The 17,060-nt window shown below is 47.2% G+C and overlaps 1 long non-coding RNA gene across 14 annotated transcripts in view; it reads left to right on the top strand.

The window, feature by feature from the left end:
* Positions 1-16,003, top strand: part of LOC311430867 — a 76,455-nt gene extending 60,452 nt beyond the window's left edge. For 11 of the 14 annotated variants that reach the window (XR_014689072.1, XR_014689074.1, XR_014689075.1 and 8 more), the window contains one exon: positions 14,325-16,003. This is a non-coding gene — a long non-coding RNA (uncharacterized lncRNA). Of the gene's footprint in view, positions 1-11,860; positions 11,915-14,324 lie in introns of all 14 variants that reach the window. The other 3 variants (XR_014689073.1, XR_014689079.1, XR_014689081.1) reach the window with 3 other exon arrangements.
* The last annotated feature ends 1,057 nt before the right edge of the window (positions 16,004-17,060 follow it).

The following is a 17,060-nucleotide window of genomic DNA, read 5'->3' as shown; positions in this document are numbered from 1 at the left end:
GCATTATCTCACTCACCAGGGCGTATCCTTGACAGCTTCAGTGGAGGCCACTGAAGCTCTGCTCTGCTGCCGTATTTCTGCACTCTGACCATGGTAGTGCCTTCACCCCTTCACCAGCCACAGCTGTTCCCGTGTGGCTCTAAACCAGCAGAAAACCATCTCTGCTTCTCGCAGTGACTCTGCCTGCTCTGAGTACTGTGTAGCCTGGCCACAAGGCCAGACCCTTGGGAGCACAAAGAGTTGGGGGGCGAGCCGTAAAACAGAACAAGAGAGCGTGCTGGGGTAGGAGCCATTCAGTGCTGGTGAGCCCTGCCTTTAGCCTGCTCTGAGGGTTGTGTGAGTCACAGGGAAGCATCGCTGTCCCTTTCCATCCACCCCTTGCAATGCAGACAGATGGCCTCACGGATGACTGCAGGTACCAGAAGTGGCATCACGTGGAAGGTGTAGATACACATAACGTGTATCACTGCCATAAAAGACGAGGATGCTGGCCTTTCTTTTCTTCCTCAGAATACAGCCCTTGTGATCTGAGCATATGCTACTGTACTATTGATTTACTGCTTGATTATAATGACATTTCATAACACAAGTGTTATTAAAGACTTGTTAATCTTGCTCAAGGATCATATTCCTCAAAATGTTTGAGCAGAATGCTTTGCGTTTATCTTTAAGTACATATTTAAATAAACTTAAATGACGTGCTGTATCAAGGTTTTAATTAGCAGAACCTTGTTTTCAGAGCCGAGCAGCTCAAAACTGCTGCTCTGTGACAAACAGTTTTTCTCCTTAGCACAGAGCCTGTGGCTTCTTTCCCATTCTTAATAGATTTCTGAAGTTTTACTAAAGCCCCATTGCACTTCCAGTATTTGTCTCACCCCTGCTCACTCTCTGTCTCTCTCAATCCAAAGGGAAAGAGCACAAATACTTTCTGAAGTATGCCTGACTCAAAGCTAAGTGGATTTTGCTGAGGTTTGTAAGGGAGCTATTCTATGGTGGATTAACAGCCATCCTTGCCAATTAGCACAGAAAATATTCTTCAGCATACAGGACGTTGACGAGTAAGTACTGTGTGCACTGGGCCTGCAGCTCTTGTTGTTAAATATCCACATTGTACCAGTGTCTAGAGGTGGCAAGCAGCTTAGGGTCCCATTGTCCAGGGGACTTTGCAAACATACGGTGGAGAACGTCCCGGCCCCAAGAAGGTATCTTCAGTTGTATCTTCAGTTGCTTGTACAACGACAATACAATCTTCAACAGCATCATCTGCTCAAGTTTTTGTCTCGTCATTATTACCTTGCGTGTCACAGGGGGCTTGTTTTTAAATGACAATATGCTTTGAAATGCTTCATGGGGGTATACAATTAATTATTTCTGCTATTAATATCTGTGAATGCTTACGTGCAGGAGGAGGTGCTGAATGGAGGTTTTCTATCTATGGTGCCCCAGCCACGAGTGGGAGTGGGTCTTAACAGCCTCATCCTAATTTCTTTGTTGTGAATAGTGCCATAGGGCTCCCACAACATGCTTCCATCGAGAGTTCAACTGTATATCTTTGCAGTTTAACTTAGTTAAAAGATGATTTTAGCTCAGCAAGTGCAAACATCTTTGTAGGGGACGTTTTCAGTTGAATCTAGTCTTATGTTTGGCTTAAGTGCGAGTGGTCCATCTACAGAGCACTTTTCGTTTAACAGGGTCTTGGCAGTTTTAAGAACCAAAGAGCACTGAATGAGAAACTCTCCAAATGTTTAAAGCCTCTCCTCCTCTTGGAAAGCTTGAAATGGACTTTCTACCTTTCTCAAAATCTTCACAAAGTCTTTTCATGTCAGGATTGGATATTCCTACAGAATATTAAGGAATGTTAAGATGAAGTAGTTGATGAAAAGCATCCAGGCATAGCTTACTTTTTCATGGCTGTCTGTTTCTTGTGATGGTTAAAGATGACGTGATTGTTTTTTTTTTTTTTTTTAAGATTCTTTAGGCAGCTTGTGTGTCTGTTTTCCCCTAGAGAGGTGAAAGACAGTTGAAAGAAAAGCTACCTAATGTCTGCCAGGGTGAAAGCCTGCATAGCAGGCACAACTGCAGAATAGATGGCGTGCTGTAAGTTTACACCTTTGTGGGGAGATTTCATGAGTTGTTTTGTGGTAACTTGAGTGTTTCTGTCCATAACCTGACTGTATTTTTTTTTTTCAATTTGATTACAGTGGTGTGAAATGTTTTTTGATTTTGATCAAGGTAGGGAGGAGCTGGTCCTTTTTAAACCATAAGAATTGTTTCTACACATATGAATTCTCCTGCACTCTTATGCTGGACCAATTTAACCTTCAGGATAGGATTTAAGAGGCTTAGTTGGGCTGCAGCAGCTTTACACCATGCCTAACCATGCCCCATCAGTGGCTTTCAGTGACTTAGAGCAAAGTGGTGCAATTAAGCTAGGACCAGTAGGGAATAGAAAGCCTGGGAAGGAAGGGAACCACAAGGTTGGAGCTAAAATGGAGTTTAAGCACTTTGGGTTTGGCTATAAATTGTGAAGCCTGTGTGAGTATCAGAGAACCTGCAGATGCAGACAACAGCAACTTGCATTGTTCTATTTCACTGGTGCTCTAACATGCCGTTCATTTAGCAGGGCTGTCAGAACAACCACAGGTGGCTTTTACTGCTTCTGGATACCAGAGGTATGAACATCTGTCATCTTTAAGCCTGGGAATTCCTCCTGCTACTTTGCCACTGGTGGAAACTTTCTGATGAGCACATCCCCCCCCTTGCATGGTGGACCTCCAGTGTCTGGAAAAACCAAACACTCTCTTTTCTCTGAGTTTTTTCTCTCTCACAGTGCCAACATTGAAATATTTTTTTTTCCCACCACAGGGTGTGTTTTGATGTTGTTGTTGATGATTGTTTTCATTTTTGGTGTTTTCTTTTATGGCTTTTGAGTCAGCTGTCTTGAAAGAGGAAGGCTTGACCATCTGGTTCTGGGAACAATCAGCATCTAAGAGGCATGGCTGGTTTGCACATCATTCCAGGCCTGGTTAAAATAAACAGAGCCATCATCCTTAGAAAATAAGATGCACCAGATGTAAAGCAACCTCGAGCTCTGTGGAGAGAGGGTGAAATTTATGCAGCAGTTGAGAGAGATGTAAGGATTAATGGAGGGGTGTTATAAAATGAAATTCCAGTTTCAGTTACTTCTGATGCCTTATCTTGAAAGAAGGCGGGCGGAGGAAAACACCAGCTAAGAACCCAAAGAGAAACAGAACCCTGCAACCCCCAGGCTTCTCATCATGTTTTTTTTTTTTTTTTTCCTTTTTTCTTCACTTTTCCCCCGAGTATGTTGACTCCGTAGGTGTGGTACACAAATCACTCCTCCGACAGGGAACAAGCACGGTCTGTGAGCCGTGCCCAAGAAGGTGCAATTAGCCGGCGCCGTGGGGAAGACCCCAGCAGCCCCTTTCTTTCCGCAGGAGCGCAGCGGCAGGAATGCTGCGCTTTCAGGCGGGTGGCATTGTTCCCCGCGCCATTCAGGAGAAGTGGCCGCCTGTTAAAATGTCCCCAGTCTGGTGGTGCTGCTCATTCCCGCTCCGTGCAGGGATGTGGTTTTGTTTCTGGCTTCTTTTTAACTCCTTTTTAAGGTCGATGTATCTCCCAAAGTCTCCTGTGAACCTGCGGGCCTGTGTGCGCGTCCTCTTCTTTTCTTTCTTTCTTGCTTCTTTCTGTGACAAACTTTAACCCTTCTTTTTATTTTAACCCTCTGTCTTTCCTTCCAAGTAGCCTTTACCCTGCTTGTGTGAGCAGCTGACAAAGAGAATAAGTAATTTCTTAGCCTTTCAGCGCTGAACTGCTTCTGTTTCTGTGAGTGGCCTTTGCACCTGTTGTGATAAGCAGCGCTCCCTTCATAGCAGCACTGAAAGGGTGGCAATCTTTTTTTTTTTTCCCCTTTAAACTTACCCTTTCTTTCGTTGAATACCAATAATTAAGAAAAAGGCTTGAATCCACTGTGGATTCTTTAGCCTGACAAAACCTAGTATTTATATGGGTTGAAATGAACGGGGCGACCATGGCACCTTTCTCATCAGCTTGGTGAGAACTGTCTGGAGCAGGCTCCTCGTGTGAACAAAACAGGATGACCAGTTCACTTAACTAAATTTGGCTTTACCCAGCCCAGCCTTGCTTGTCCTGTTTATACCTCCAAACTGTGTTTTCCATGTGTGAACTTGCCTAATCATGTGCAGCAAAGCATATGAAGTAACTCGCGCTGTCGAGAGAAATAAATCACTGCTCTTTAGCATTTAAAAAAAATGTGCATTTTGATGTGCTTTTTAATACATCCCTCCTCTCTTTAATTTGTGAAATACTTGTGGCTCGGGAGCGCAGTTTACTGAGGGCTGGTCTGCTGGGGGCCACGCTCACGTGTCTCCATGGGACATCTTCCCCTTCACCTGTGCTGTGGGTGCCTCGGTGTGTCAGCTCGAAGCCAAGGAGACCCCCAGTATTTGGGGATGTGTGACAAGGATAGTCAGTGACTGACCCTCAGCACAGGTCTGAAAAAAGGCACTGTGGACTCAAAAAAAAAAAAAAAAGAGTGGGAAGGCTACCCAGCTGCTAACACAATGCAAGGGAAGGCCTTGGCTGCTGTTCAAAGCTGCTCTGAGTGAGTGTTTCAATTTAATTCTAAATTAAAAGCAGCCAGTGTTGTATAGCACAGGGAAAAGATTATGTATTAATGCTTTTTCCCCCTGACATAATCCTAATGATCGCACTAAAATAAATAAAAGTTAAGCCTTCTTCCTCCCTTTCCCCCGTTGCTATATTATTCTGTGGCTTGCAGCCAGATTTTTGTAGGTGAAAAGAAGATGAAGGAGGTCCCAGAAATGTATGATGAAGAGGGATTGTGCACTGATGACCTCCACATCGACTCTCTCCCTACTCCTTTGCCATTGATGTGCTTTGCTTTGAGACTCCTTGAGAAATAAGGATGAGAAGAACCTGCCTAGAAAGCAGCTTGGCTGAAACTGAACCTGCTCACGGTGAGACGTGAGGGCTGTGAGGTGGTGGCTCATCAGCATACGTGTGGTGAAACACTTCTGCCCACTGCCCCTGAAACATTGGCTCTTGCTCCTGTGGGAATGGGTGAATGACACCACACCATGCTCTCACTGGTGGAAAAGGTTTTTCTCCCCAAAACCTCATGGTGATACCTCTCAGGGAGCAATGTGGTGACCTATCAGCAGGCCAGGGAATTGCCCTGGTTGGTAGAGGCGTGAGGAGGTCGGGCTGCAGTGTGGAGCTGGGGCCAGCAGTCCTCAGTATGCTCAGCTGAGAGGTGATGGGATGTGCCAACTTGGCTCCCTGTCAGCCCACCTCACACCTGAAAAGCACCAAAACCACCCCTGTGGTGCAAAATCGTGCTCTGGGTGCGAGATCATTTAAGATGTGGAAGTCTGGAGAAGCTGAGTCAGAGGCCAGGTATCACAGATGCTGGTGGCTTAGGAATTGCAGTGTACTGGCTGTAAGCCTTTCCTCTGTTTTGTCTGTTTCTGAATTCTTGTCTGTCAGCTCAGCAGTGACACGCAAAATCGCTGATGCCTTGGTTCTGTGCTTTAACACTTGCCAAGCATTTGACTGTACTTGATATATGCCTACAGGTATCCCAAATTCCCACAGCTCTCACCCAACAGATCAGCCAGGATGGGGATTACAGAGCATCTGAGAGCCACAACAGCGTGGGCAGGTAGGCTTTCTGGTGCCACAGGAGTCAGCAAAACTTACCACTTGCAGAAATGCAGGCTCACAGCCCAAGCCATCTCTTCCTCTGGTGTTGGTCCTCCCGTGCCAGGGAGCCCATTTCCTGATTGTCAGGTAGAAATAGCGCAGCATGAGGAGCCCGCTAGTCTTGCAGAGCTAAAAATAGACAGAATAGTTTAACTTCAGTAGCTATTTCACATTTCCCCCCCCCCCCCCCCTTTCCCCTCACTGGATTTGATGTGGCAGAGCCTGGCATTGCGTTCCTTTCCATCTGTGCCTGCTCTGCCCATTCCTCAGGACATAGGAGATTTGTCTGAATTATTTTAATTGGCAAATGCTTTGTTCATATAATAGCCACGGTAGAAGTGCTTCCAGACCTGACAGCCTGGGCCCTTCCACCAGTGCAGCTCTGCCTGGGGACTGGGCCACAGGCTGCGTGCCTGGCTGGACCCAGCCTCTCCCATGTTCTTCAGCTTTCTCATCACAACCCACTGCCTCACCGCTGCCAGCTCAGTTGGCCTTATTTTTCCTAAAAGACAGGTTGCTGGTGGCACTGGTCCTCTTCCAGCTTAGCATTTTCTGGTCAAGGAGAAATAAGTGTCAGTTGCCAGCCCTGGAGATGCTAGCATCTATAAGTTCTCCCTCTGTTTAGAAGCACTTTCTGTGGGATGAGCTGCCTGCCAGGCCCGAACGCTAGGGCCCTGAGTCCTGCAAAGAAACCCACAGCTGTGCTTCACCATATGCATGGGAAGGGGTGTCCAACTGTGCAACTTGCTTTGGCAGATCTGGGCCTTAAAATAGAAACTCCATCCTAGAAAACTTAATGAGGAACCATAAAGCCTGGGTGCATATTTAGAAAGCCTAGTGAACAGGCAGCTATCTCATAAAACCCAGAATATTTCTGCAGCTTGTCCCAGAATAAGAAAGCCGGGGCCAAAATGATACAAAAGAGGAAAAAATGCTTGCATCGCAGATGAAGCTATTCTTGGCAGGTCTGCGGATTGGCTGCTCTGGTTTCTGTCACGCAGGACTATCTGTGATGTGCATTTGATTAAAACTCGGCGAGTGTTTACGTTCAGAGTCCTGCGGGCGTATTTCTGGAGCTGCCGAGCCCTGATGGCTGTTGGGTGAAGCAGGCCGTAGGTGCAGTGTAGCCAGGAACCTAAATTCCTGAGGTAGCATCCAAAGACCTACCTGTGGTGGCATTAGCGATAGGAAGGCAACAGCCTAAGCGGAGGAGGGAGACGTGTCGGACACTAGCCCTATCGACATATGTCAATGAACACACGCAAACAGACCTGGTGTGATGGCAGGAGGGGGGAGGAGAGGCTAGACTGGGTCCCTTCCTGCCTGCCCACCTTATCTTTAATTTAAGGCTGATGGATTGATTACCATTTGTTATGGTAAGTCCATATGTGTGCAGATCCAAGGGTAGGATTAGGTTCCTCCTCCTTTGTTATTCGAAGTCAATCGCAGTTCATTAAATCTCCCTCATCAGTTCCACCACCTGCTCCTCTTCCTTCCCTGACCCGAAGTCGCATGCCCATTTACCCTTTTCCCTTTGTTTTCTGTTTGTTTCTCTTTTAATTACATTTCTTGATCTTTTCCCCATCAATTATTCTGAGGAGAGAATCAGTCAGGAAACATCAATGCAAATGAAATTGTGGTTATGAATGGAGACAAAGAAATGTTCGGGGGGTGGAGGGACTTTGTTTTCATTTTCTGATCCTCTCTGGACTCGCACATGAGGCCCCCGTGCCCTTTGCTTGGTGTGGAGCAGGGAGCCAGCAGCCTGGCAAGTGGCAGGGGACAGGCCTCTGCCCTTGCTTGCCCCTGCCATGCATGATGAAGGGTGTAATGTGGCCAGGGGAAGTTTTCAGCTTCCTCTCCATCCTCCTGGCAGGCTTTGCGTGGCTGTGTCAGATCATGGCTGCCTGTCGTTGGGAAAACCAGGATCTGCTGCAAGTTCAGCATCGATGACGACTGAGATCTTCCACTGGCTTTGTGTACCCTACAGGCAGCCAGCGTGCACTGCATGGCCTTCACCCTCAGCTGCAGATGGATGAAATAACTAGATTAGATGTGAACAAATATTAAACAGCTAGGTTTAGGATGCAAGGAAATGGGCTCACGTTGCACCTGGGGAGGTCTGGACAGGATATCAAGAAACATTTCTTCACAGGGAGAGTGTTTAGGCATTGGAACAAGCTGCCCAGGGAAGTGGTGGAGTCGCCATCCCTAGAGGTGTTTAAGAGATGTGTGGACATGGCGCTTAGGGACATGGCTTAGTGGCGAACTCGGTAGTGTTACGTGATGGTTGGACTTGATGATCTTAATGGTCTTTTCCAACCTAAAGGATTCTATGATTTTGTGGTTCCAGATGGACTTAACTGATGGGGTGTATGACTAATAGAAAGGTTTATACATGTTGCACTCCCTCCTTGGGCCCCTGGCCAAGAAGCAGCAGCACGGGGCCTTCTTCTCCTCAGCAAACTCACCACAGCTTGCCTTGCCATGGGTCAGCAGCCTGCACGGGCTCTGCTTTCAAGGCCCAGGGGGGTGGAAGCAGCCAGCAACAGCTGAGGAAAGGAGGGGTAACACTTTAAAAGCATTTGAGCACTTGTCTGGTCAGACTCCTGCACCTTCCTAGGGAAATAGCATTTAAAGGCATGCTGCTTTTCCTCTCAGGTGAGGGGACATGCTTCAATCGTGCTTCGTGGAGCACCCTCCAGTACATATGCATTGGGGGAGCAATGAAAAACAAACAAACAAACAGGCAGGCAGAGGAGAAGGTGCTTTTCGTGCCTTCGGTAGACAAGCCTCACAACAGCCTGAGACCAGGCTCCGCAGTTCAACCAGCTGTTTGGCAGGCCTGGGCTCATCCCTCTCCTGGTTCCCTTGGGTCAACAGAAATCCTCTTTCTCACGCCCATCTCCTTGCTTTGCAGTTGTCTGTGCTGCATATTTGCAAGAGAAAAACACACACACGTGGGTTTAGATGCTGTTTAAACCCTAAATGGAAAAATTACTGTAGAAACCAGGTGGCAGTTTTCAAGTTTTATGCCAGTTCTCCGGGGTCAAGATGTAAAGAAATCCATATGTTCATGTTCATAGGTGTGCATGGACAAGTAAAACCTGTGTCTCACTTAGCTGCCTGTTTCCGTGTCTCTAAGTGCCTCCCTTGATTTGTTGAAGGGCTGTAACACATCCATATGTCGGGGTCATTGTAGTGTCATGATCTAGCGTTTTTTTTTTTTTTTTTTTTTTTTTTTTTTTTTTTATATACTATTTTATATTGTTTTATTTTTTAAAATTTAAATTCACCACACATTATGGTGCCAACAGAAGGGTTAATTTTTTCTGAGGTAGTTGAGAAGCAGAGCTCAACCTAGGCAGTGCGAAGCACGGTCAGGTGACGCTTAAAAAGACAAAAGTCCAGCGATTGAGTTCATTTTGGATAAGGAGCTGTTGGCCTGGATTCTTGAGCTGAATTTCATTCAAACCTCATAAATTTTCACGTGGGCTGGGAACCCGGGAGAGTGCCTGTTTTCCAGCGGCCTTGGTGCTAGTTGTCTTTCCCCGACGCGTCATGCGGGATCAGCTTTCTCCTGGCACTTCAGCACTCTTGCTTTCGGCCCTGTGATGGCAAATTGGCAGCAGCATGGCACACAGGGAAGTGGAAACGCTCCGTCCAGAGGTGTGGGAAGTGTGATGGGTTTCATTTTAGTGCCATGCAAAGCTAATGGTCCAGCAGAGCTCCCTGAAAGGCATAAGTCTGTCCTCCGCCTGCTTTGGCAGTGCTGCGATGAGGTTTAATGATTCCCAGTTGAAGATTAGGTGCAACTTTGTTATATCTTGGTTTCCATAGTAGGCTAATAACTTAGTAGACTTTCATTTAAAAGGCCTCTTCATTTCCAGAAATTCATATTTTATTCCCTTTCTGCCCAAAGATGGGAGAGATGCTTTCTCAGGGGTCCAAGAGGCAGTAAAATATTAAGGGTGTGTGCGTAAAATGACAGGAAAGCCTGGTTGGCTGTGTTCAGGCCCTTGCTGTGTTCCCTGCTGGGGGAAAATCAGAAAAATAGCTGTACCCAGCTGTGGAGGCACTGGGGAAACAGAGGCTGGGAAATGAGAGAAGATTTTATTGAGGGTTTTGAGGATATGCTGTGGCCCAGGCGTGTGCCTGTGCTTTGGTCCTAGAAGAAGAATGGCTGCAAAGGTTTAAACGTGATTCCATCAGACGAATCCAAATCTAAAATTCAGGTCCAAATGTCCACCTGCCCAGTAGGCCCAGATCTGGATCAAAACATGAAAAGCTTTGTGGCTCAGCCCCAAGCCACGCTTTGAAAGGCTCTGCTAAAGCAGAGCTTCAGCTCCTGCTGTAGAGCAGTGCGCTGCGGCTGAGCATCCCTGTGAGCACACGAAGGCGCTGGGTCGGAGGGAAAGACCCAGAGCACAACGCCTGTGAGACACCCTCACATGAGAGTTTTGCATGTGTATCAGTTTGAAGAAAGCACATGACTGTGACATATCCTGCAGGTATCATTAAAAAACAAAACAAACAAAAATATTCAGGCAATCCCCATTGTGTCTCAAATACACTATTTTAAAAAGTGAGTCATGAATTCTTGAAAAAAATCCCCCCTTCAAGCCCTTAATCAGTCTCAGGAAACCACACTGAGATACAGACTGGCAAAAAGGCAGTAATGTCTTTCAGCCTGTGACAAAACACAAACTCTTACTTCTTTCCACTCCCAGCCAAACATAACTGCCACAACACTGTTCTTATAGTTTCTTTAAATCCTAGCTGAAGGTTTCAATACACAGAATAAAAGTGAAGGATATTTAAGGATTTTTTTTTTTTTTTCACGATTAATTCCATTGGAGTCCCAAATGGGTAATACAGAGGGGGAAAAAGTACTTTTGTAGCTGTGGGAACCCAGCCCAGCCTGCTTTGTGTACATGAGTAGAGGCATTGAACACCATGCGATTTCTCATATGCATAAAGGTTGACAGATCAGGCCTGATCTTTGTAAAATATTTAATTACATACCATCAGAATCATGTCAGCTATGAAAAAGCAATAAAAATACTAGAGTGTGTCAGTGAGCAGCAGTAGTAACTGCAGCAACATAAACCCATTGAACTTTTACATATATCTCACACACACGGAGAGCAGCACATCTGTGCTGGCTAACTGCAAACAGTCCACCATCCCCACGGTGCACGTTCAAGCAAATTATTGTGCCTGTTTTGCCAATTAGTGCTCAAATTCTGCCACGTGATGCATTCATTACTCTGTGCTTTGGGTGGGGAAGGGGAGTCACGGACCTGCTACTTGGTAGATGTCGCGGCGTTGTCTTCCTTGCCAAAAAGTGAAGGTTTTATTGCTTTACTTTGATTGATCAGCAAGAAGAGCAAATGATCCTGATGCTGAAAACACAGGCAGGCAATGCACTTCAGCGTGACCATGAAGTAGCACGTGTGACAAAGGAAAAGCACGTTGTCTGTGCAGCGTTTTCACCCAGGAGAGCTCACCTGCAGCTGTTAGCTGGAGGTTAAAAGCAGAGTTTTATCTGGCTCAGGAAGCCGTGGGTTTTCGTCAGATTTTGTGCTGGCAATAGAAGGCAAAAGCGAGAGTCATGCTGAAAGCGAGCAGGGTATCCTTGTCCCACGTGCTCTGAGGGAGTAACTGTGGCTCCCGGGGGGGTTGCATCAGGGCTTGGTGCATCACTTTCCGGGCTTGCATCAGCTGTGGCCACTTCTACGCATTGCGTTTGCGTTATCAGAGGAGACTGACTCATTAATGATGGGCTCCATGGGGAAGATCGGGCAACCCACGGTGGAAAGCAGAAGCTGTGGTAGGAAATACCCAGCATATCTTGGAGCAAATGTAAATGACAGGCAGAGAGGGTGACCAGCAGCGTGGTTCCTCACCTAGCCTGTGGCTGGCTCCGTGTGGGTGGGGTGGGTGTGGAGCAGGTCGTGATTTTACTGTGGGTTTGTAAATACAGAGGTAATAGGAACAGGTAGCTAGAATGGCACTTCCTGCATTTGAATAGCTATGTTGCACAGAAGTCAAGTTAGCCATCACAGGTCATGACTGATTTGCATTTCCACAGCAGGTCGATCTCGCTCTGCTCTTCTGTACAAGCCCTGCCCAGGCTCTGCGCAAGGTCAGAAGCAAAATATGATTTTCTATGCGTGTGTGCACAAACATGTTGCACTTCAAGTTCTTTACTCGAATCTTTGTTCAGCACACCATGCTGGCCTTCAATTGCTTTGCTGATCTTTTTGTTGCTGTTATCCTTGGTCTTCTTCTTCTTCAGCTGAGTGGCTGTCATCTGTACCTAGTGCACGCTGTAAATAACATAGGGTTTATTTCATGGACAGCAGGGAACAGGACTCGAGGGGCATTTCAAGAGCCAGCAGAAGTGGCCCTGTAGCTCTTGGGCTGAATCACTGCCTCCTTCTCCTCATCCCCTCCCCCGTGGTTTCCCGATGGCTGCTTTCAGATGGGTTTCTATCATGGGGGAAAGGCACTGATGCAAAGTGGATGACAGCAGATGTGTTCCCTTAACAGGGTCTTTCACTGAATGGCTCTGCTAATCATTATGTTTTGCTCTGTAGGACTTTTTATTCATTTAACAGGTTTATTTCCAGATTACATATTTGTTTTTGTACTGTTTCCTCATAAATACAGGCACTGTAGAAAGAGCAGGCCCCACCATATTTCATGCAGTATTTGTTTATATTAAGTGGGCCTCACTGAACCTGCATATACAATAAATACCCTTTCAGGATTCCTAGGCAGGAGTGGAGGGAACAGATGGCAAAACAGACCCAGGATTCCCGTTTACAAGGGGATCTTCGAATAACACAGGAGGAATGATAGCCATTAAATAGCCTGCCTCCCAGTGCCTTTATTTTTGGCCATAAAAATGGGATGCATTAGTTGCTTTTTATTATTGGTTGTGTTTTGTTTTTACTCCTCTTTTGCGTTTGGTAACAACAGGCTTTCAAGGACTTGGAGTAAATCAAAGTGCCAGCCTCATCTGGCCGGTCCATCTCTTCCCCCACCCTCCCTTGTAGCAAGTCAGGGGGAATAACTACCTAGATAAGGACCAGACACACGTCTCAGACCCACGGCCTTTGAAAGATGCTTGAAAGGCCAACCTGGATCCAGGGGGCAGATTTGCAAACTGCTGCTAAAGCTCACACCCAGGCTGCAGGGCTCTGCCTGGCCGATAACAGCCAAACGCTATGGACCGACGATCTCTCTCGTCCTTTGGTAAGGGAGACTGATTTGTGCTTGCTTTGTTTTTAAGCATCAAGAGTGAGATTAGGAGGAGTGAGAAGTCTGTGGCTGGCAAGGGGAGAAAGAATTAGGGGAGAATTAGGCTGTCCTGCTCTCCAGCCAAAGCCACCGCTGTGTTTTCGCACACCACCTTCATCTGTGAGCAGAGCGAGGAGCACTGTGTTGGGAAAAGCGTTTGCAATCTGCACGGGCGATTAAAATAAAAAGTCCTGAAAAAGCCAACAGACGTGGGATAAAGTGGATGGTGTCAGGTAAATGCGGTGCATTAGAAACTAATTAGGGTATTTCCAGTAACAAAAGATGGCAACCACAGGCCTGGAAACCGGCCAGCTGCTCTCATCCCACAGGCGGCCTCGGAGGCTTCCATGCCAGTGGTCAGGGTGTCCCAGGTGTCACGGGCACCAGTAAAGCTGAGGGCACTGGAGGAGACTGCAGTGGCTTGGAAGAGGAACCAGCTCCCAGACAGAGAAGAGCAGTGGCACAAAGCCTCACAGAAGCCACCCAGCCAGATGGCTGAGGAAACCTTGGGTCTGTGTCCAGCCCAGGTGGGACTGGCGCTGGTGAAGAGCCTGGGCTGGGCCAGGGAGCACAGCAGGAGCCAGCAGCATTTGGCTAAGTGGTGGCTGTCATCTTTGTTGTCATTATGGGGAAAATCATAGCTTAAGTGGGCTAGGACCTATCCAGGTATTATTTTGGAGGCTGTTGCATGCAGGGAGATGGCCACGAAGGCTGTTATATGGCTGTGAGCTGAGTGCAGCTCAGCAGTATGGAATCCTCCAAGGCACCCTCTGCAACGCAGGTGCCCTTCCTTTGTGGTATATTCGCCTTTTGTACACCTCAGTCTGCAGGCCCTGCGACCCTCTCTTTCTCAGTAACGGAGCAGCCACACACCCACTGGTGTCAGGATCCCTCTTCTGATAGGTAGAAGCCCATTTCTTGCTCTGATTGCATCAGCCAGGTGCATTGCAGCCAGGGGTTTTCCCTCAAAACCTCAAATCCTGTTCCAGCTAAACATAGCCACCAGCCTCCTAGTTGCTGCTGCTTACTTTTTTTTTTTTTTTTTTTTTTTTAATTTAGTATTTTATTTTGAGGGCAGAGCAGGGAGAGGTGGTCACGAAGAGAACTTTCCGTATTGAACTGTTAAGCAGAAATGTTACTGGTCTGGTTGCTGGGATGCGATAGGAGCTGCTCTGGGAGGGCAGGGACCTATGCAAGCAGAAAGCCGAGGCGAGGAGCTGTGATGCATGTCTTTTTTTTTGTTTTCCCAGCCTCGTGGAGGTGATTCAGCCTTGAAGGAGGAAGGCGTTGTGACTCAGGCTGCGTCTTGCTCACCCTCTGCCGCAGGGAGGGTCCCCAGTCATTGCAGCAGCCCCTGCCCCTGCCTGCAGCGCTGTGCTTGAAAGCTGTGGGGGCTGAAGATCACGCTCACCACCCAGGCTGTGCCTTGCAAGTGTCCTGGGGGACACTTCCCTGTATTTCCCTCTACTGCCAACGGAGCACTTGCTGTTCTATTCCCCCCAAATGGCTTCAATTACAGTCCCTTTCTTGGGGCAGAAAATGCTCCAAAGGTAGAGGCTTTCCTCTACCTAAAAGAAAAAAGGGGGGAAATTGAGATATATCCCCACACCTAAATAAATCTGAGGCTTCCCCTCCACGTCCAGCACTAGGAAAGCTGAATTCACAGCAAGCATGCATGCTGCACATCCATGCAATGCCAAACCTTATCCATCCCTGTCTCCTCCTGCCTGGGGGCTGCTGCACGATGGCACGGGACAGGACAGCAGCGTGGGGCTTTGCAGACCAGCACGATTTCTGTGTCCTGGATCCCCCTGAATGTGCCAGCCTGCTCTGGGCTGCTGCAGTCGCCGTTCAAAGCAGCGGGGCTTCCAAAGGTGGTTGAAGCCAGCAAGGTATGAATAGATTCATGAAGGTCTCTGCAGGGTAAGGAAACGTTTTTGCAGCCTGCTGTTATCTGATCTAGTCAATTTGACATGGCCCCTCATCACGGCAGATCTGAGCAAGGCTCAGTATTCAAAAATAGAAGTAGCAACAAACCTCTTCCTTTTCTTCCTTCTCAGTTCACAGGGAAAATATTTTGATTAGTTTGAAGGCTAGGATTTTTTTTTTTCTCTGTCTGTTTAGATAAGTGAATGAATGAGAGAGTGTGTGTGAGAGAGCGAGAGAAACAGAAGTTGCTTCGAGTTAATTTGAAGAAATTAGCCTTGCATTTGCTTCATTCATTTGAGGCAAAATCCCATTATTAGCTCCACAAGTTTAAAGGCGCACAGGCTTCAGCCAAACTCGGACTCTCAACCTGGAAGCCCAAGCCTGTAGCCACGGCTTCGAACAAACCCAAAATGTATTTCCTGCCCCAAATCTCACATCAGGAAGTCCTGCCAAGCCCCGGATCTCGCCAGGCTGCAACCAGTGTGTCCCATGTCCTGCTTCAAGAGGCAGCATCGGCTTGCAGCAGCTCTCCGTGTGCCTGGGGTGCTCGGCAGAGGTGGAAACTCTGCCTCACAAGCGCTGCTGCCACGAAGTCTGGTTGCTCTGAGGGCTGAGAGCCGTGCATGCGAAGCAAGTCAGTACTGAATTGACGCCCGTACCCTTCATGAGATCTGTTATCCACCTAGAGGCTATTTTCACTTTGAAGTGGCATTTGCTCCATAATAAGTAACGTCTCAAAATGCTGTTAATTAAAGTTTCATCTGTTTAGAGGATTTTCTTTTTCTTCCTCCCCCCTCTTTTTTTTTTTTCTTTTCTTTTCAGAAGCTAGTAATTAGTCCAATAATGTGGAGACATTGTTACTGCAGCTCATTAAATTTGGCAATGCTCACTTGGACCTTTGAGCGCTGGCAATGTCAAGTTGACCTGAAATGCAAGGATTCCATCTGTCGGGAATTACTGATGAATTGGAAATTAAATATAAATATATATATTTAACTCATTACTTGTGCTGGATTGACAGTCCTGCGAGCGCTAGCATTTCATGTTCATCGACAGATTAATAACGCTCTCCCCGGGCTCCAGCCCTCATACGGAGGGACTGGCAGCAGGGATGAGAGGAGGATCAGATGCCACAGGGATTTAATTTTTGTTATGTCTGTACAATACGCTGATGAGAGTGTCAGTTTGGGGTGAAGCGAATATCTGGGCTCGCTCTGGGAGGCTGCAGTCCACCTGGATTCCTACAGACATCAGGTTAATTTGGGATCTCTGCTAGGCCCCCATCTGCATCCCCAACATGTGCTGGGGCTCGGTGCTGTGGAGCACGAGCCCTGAATGCTGGCATGGGTCAGCCAGAGACCTCCTCTCTCCTCTGCCTGTCTGCAGAGGAAAGGCAGGGTCCCTCGACAGCTCAGAATTAAAAGGTTCACCTGGTGCCAATAACTTAAATTCTGGTATGGCCAGTAGTTTGCTATGGCAAGAGGAGTCTTGGGAAAACAAACAAACAAGACAAAATAACAAAACAAAACAAAACAACAGCAACACAAAAACACACAAAATACAAAATCCCAGACAATTGTGAAGAGAGAGGGAAAGAACTGAGAGTGGCTGGGCTGCTGGGAGACAAGGTGAGCACAAAGCCCCAGGTATCCCTAAAATTACCTCTCCTCACATGGTGTCCTCTTGCCAGGTCTAATTCAGACTTGATCACTTTGCCCATCAGCCAGAGTCGTCCTGCCCCAGGAGGAGAGATCTCTGGACAGCTCCCCCTTAAATACAAGGCTGCCAGACTTGCCAAACCCTGGGTTTTAATCCCACGTCTTCAGGACACTTGCTGTTTTGCCAAAGCCCCGCTGGCTCTCCGAGCCTAGGTCTACCTTTAGAAGCAGGAATACTGGACCCACGCATAGGGAGACACAGCAGAGCAGATGAAATGACTAAATATTTAATATTAAAGATTGTTCACACATTTCCAACCCAATGTTACCGGCCAAGGAAAGCTGGATGTTTCACATCAGGTTAGCAGGATATTGCAATATTTTGGCTGCTTATCTGAA

This window comes from Aythya ferina, assembly GCF_964211825.1.
Source record: "Aythya ferina genome assembly, chromosome: 2".
Classification (NCBI taxonomy): Eukaryota; Metazoa; Chordata; class Aves; order Anseriformes; family Anatidae; genus Aythya; species Aythya ferina.
Note: the sequence above shows the minus strand (reverse complement) of the source record. Positions and strands in the feature narration are given on the sequence as shown.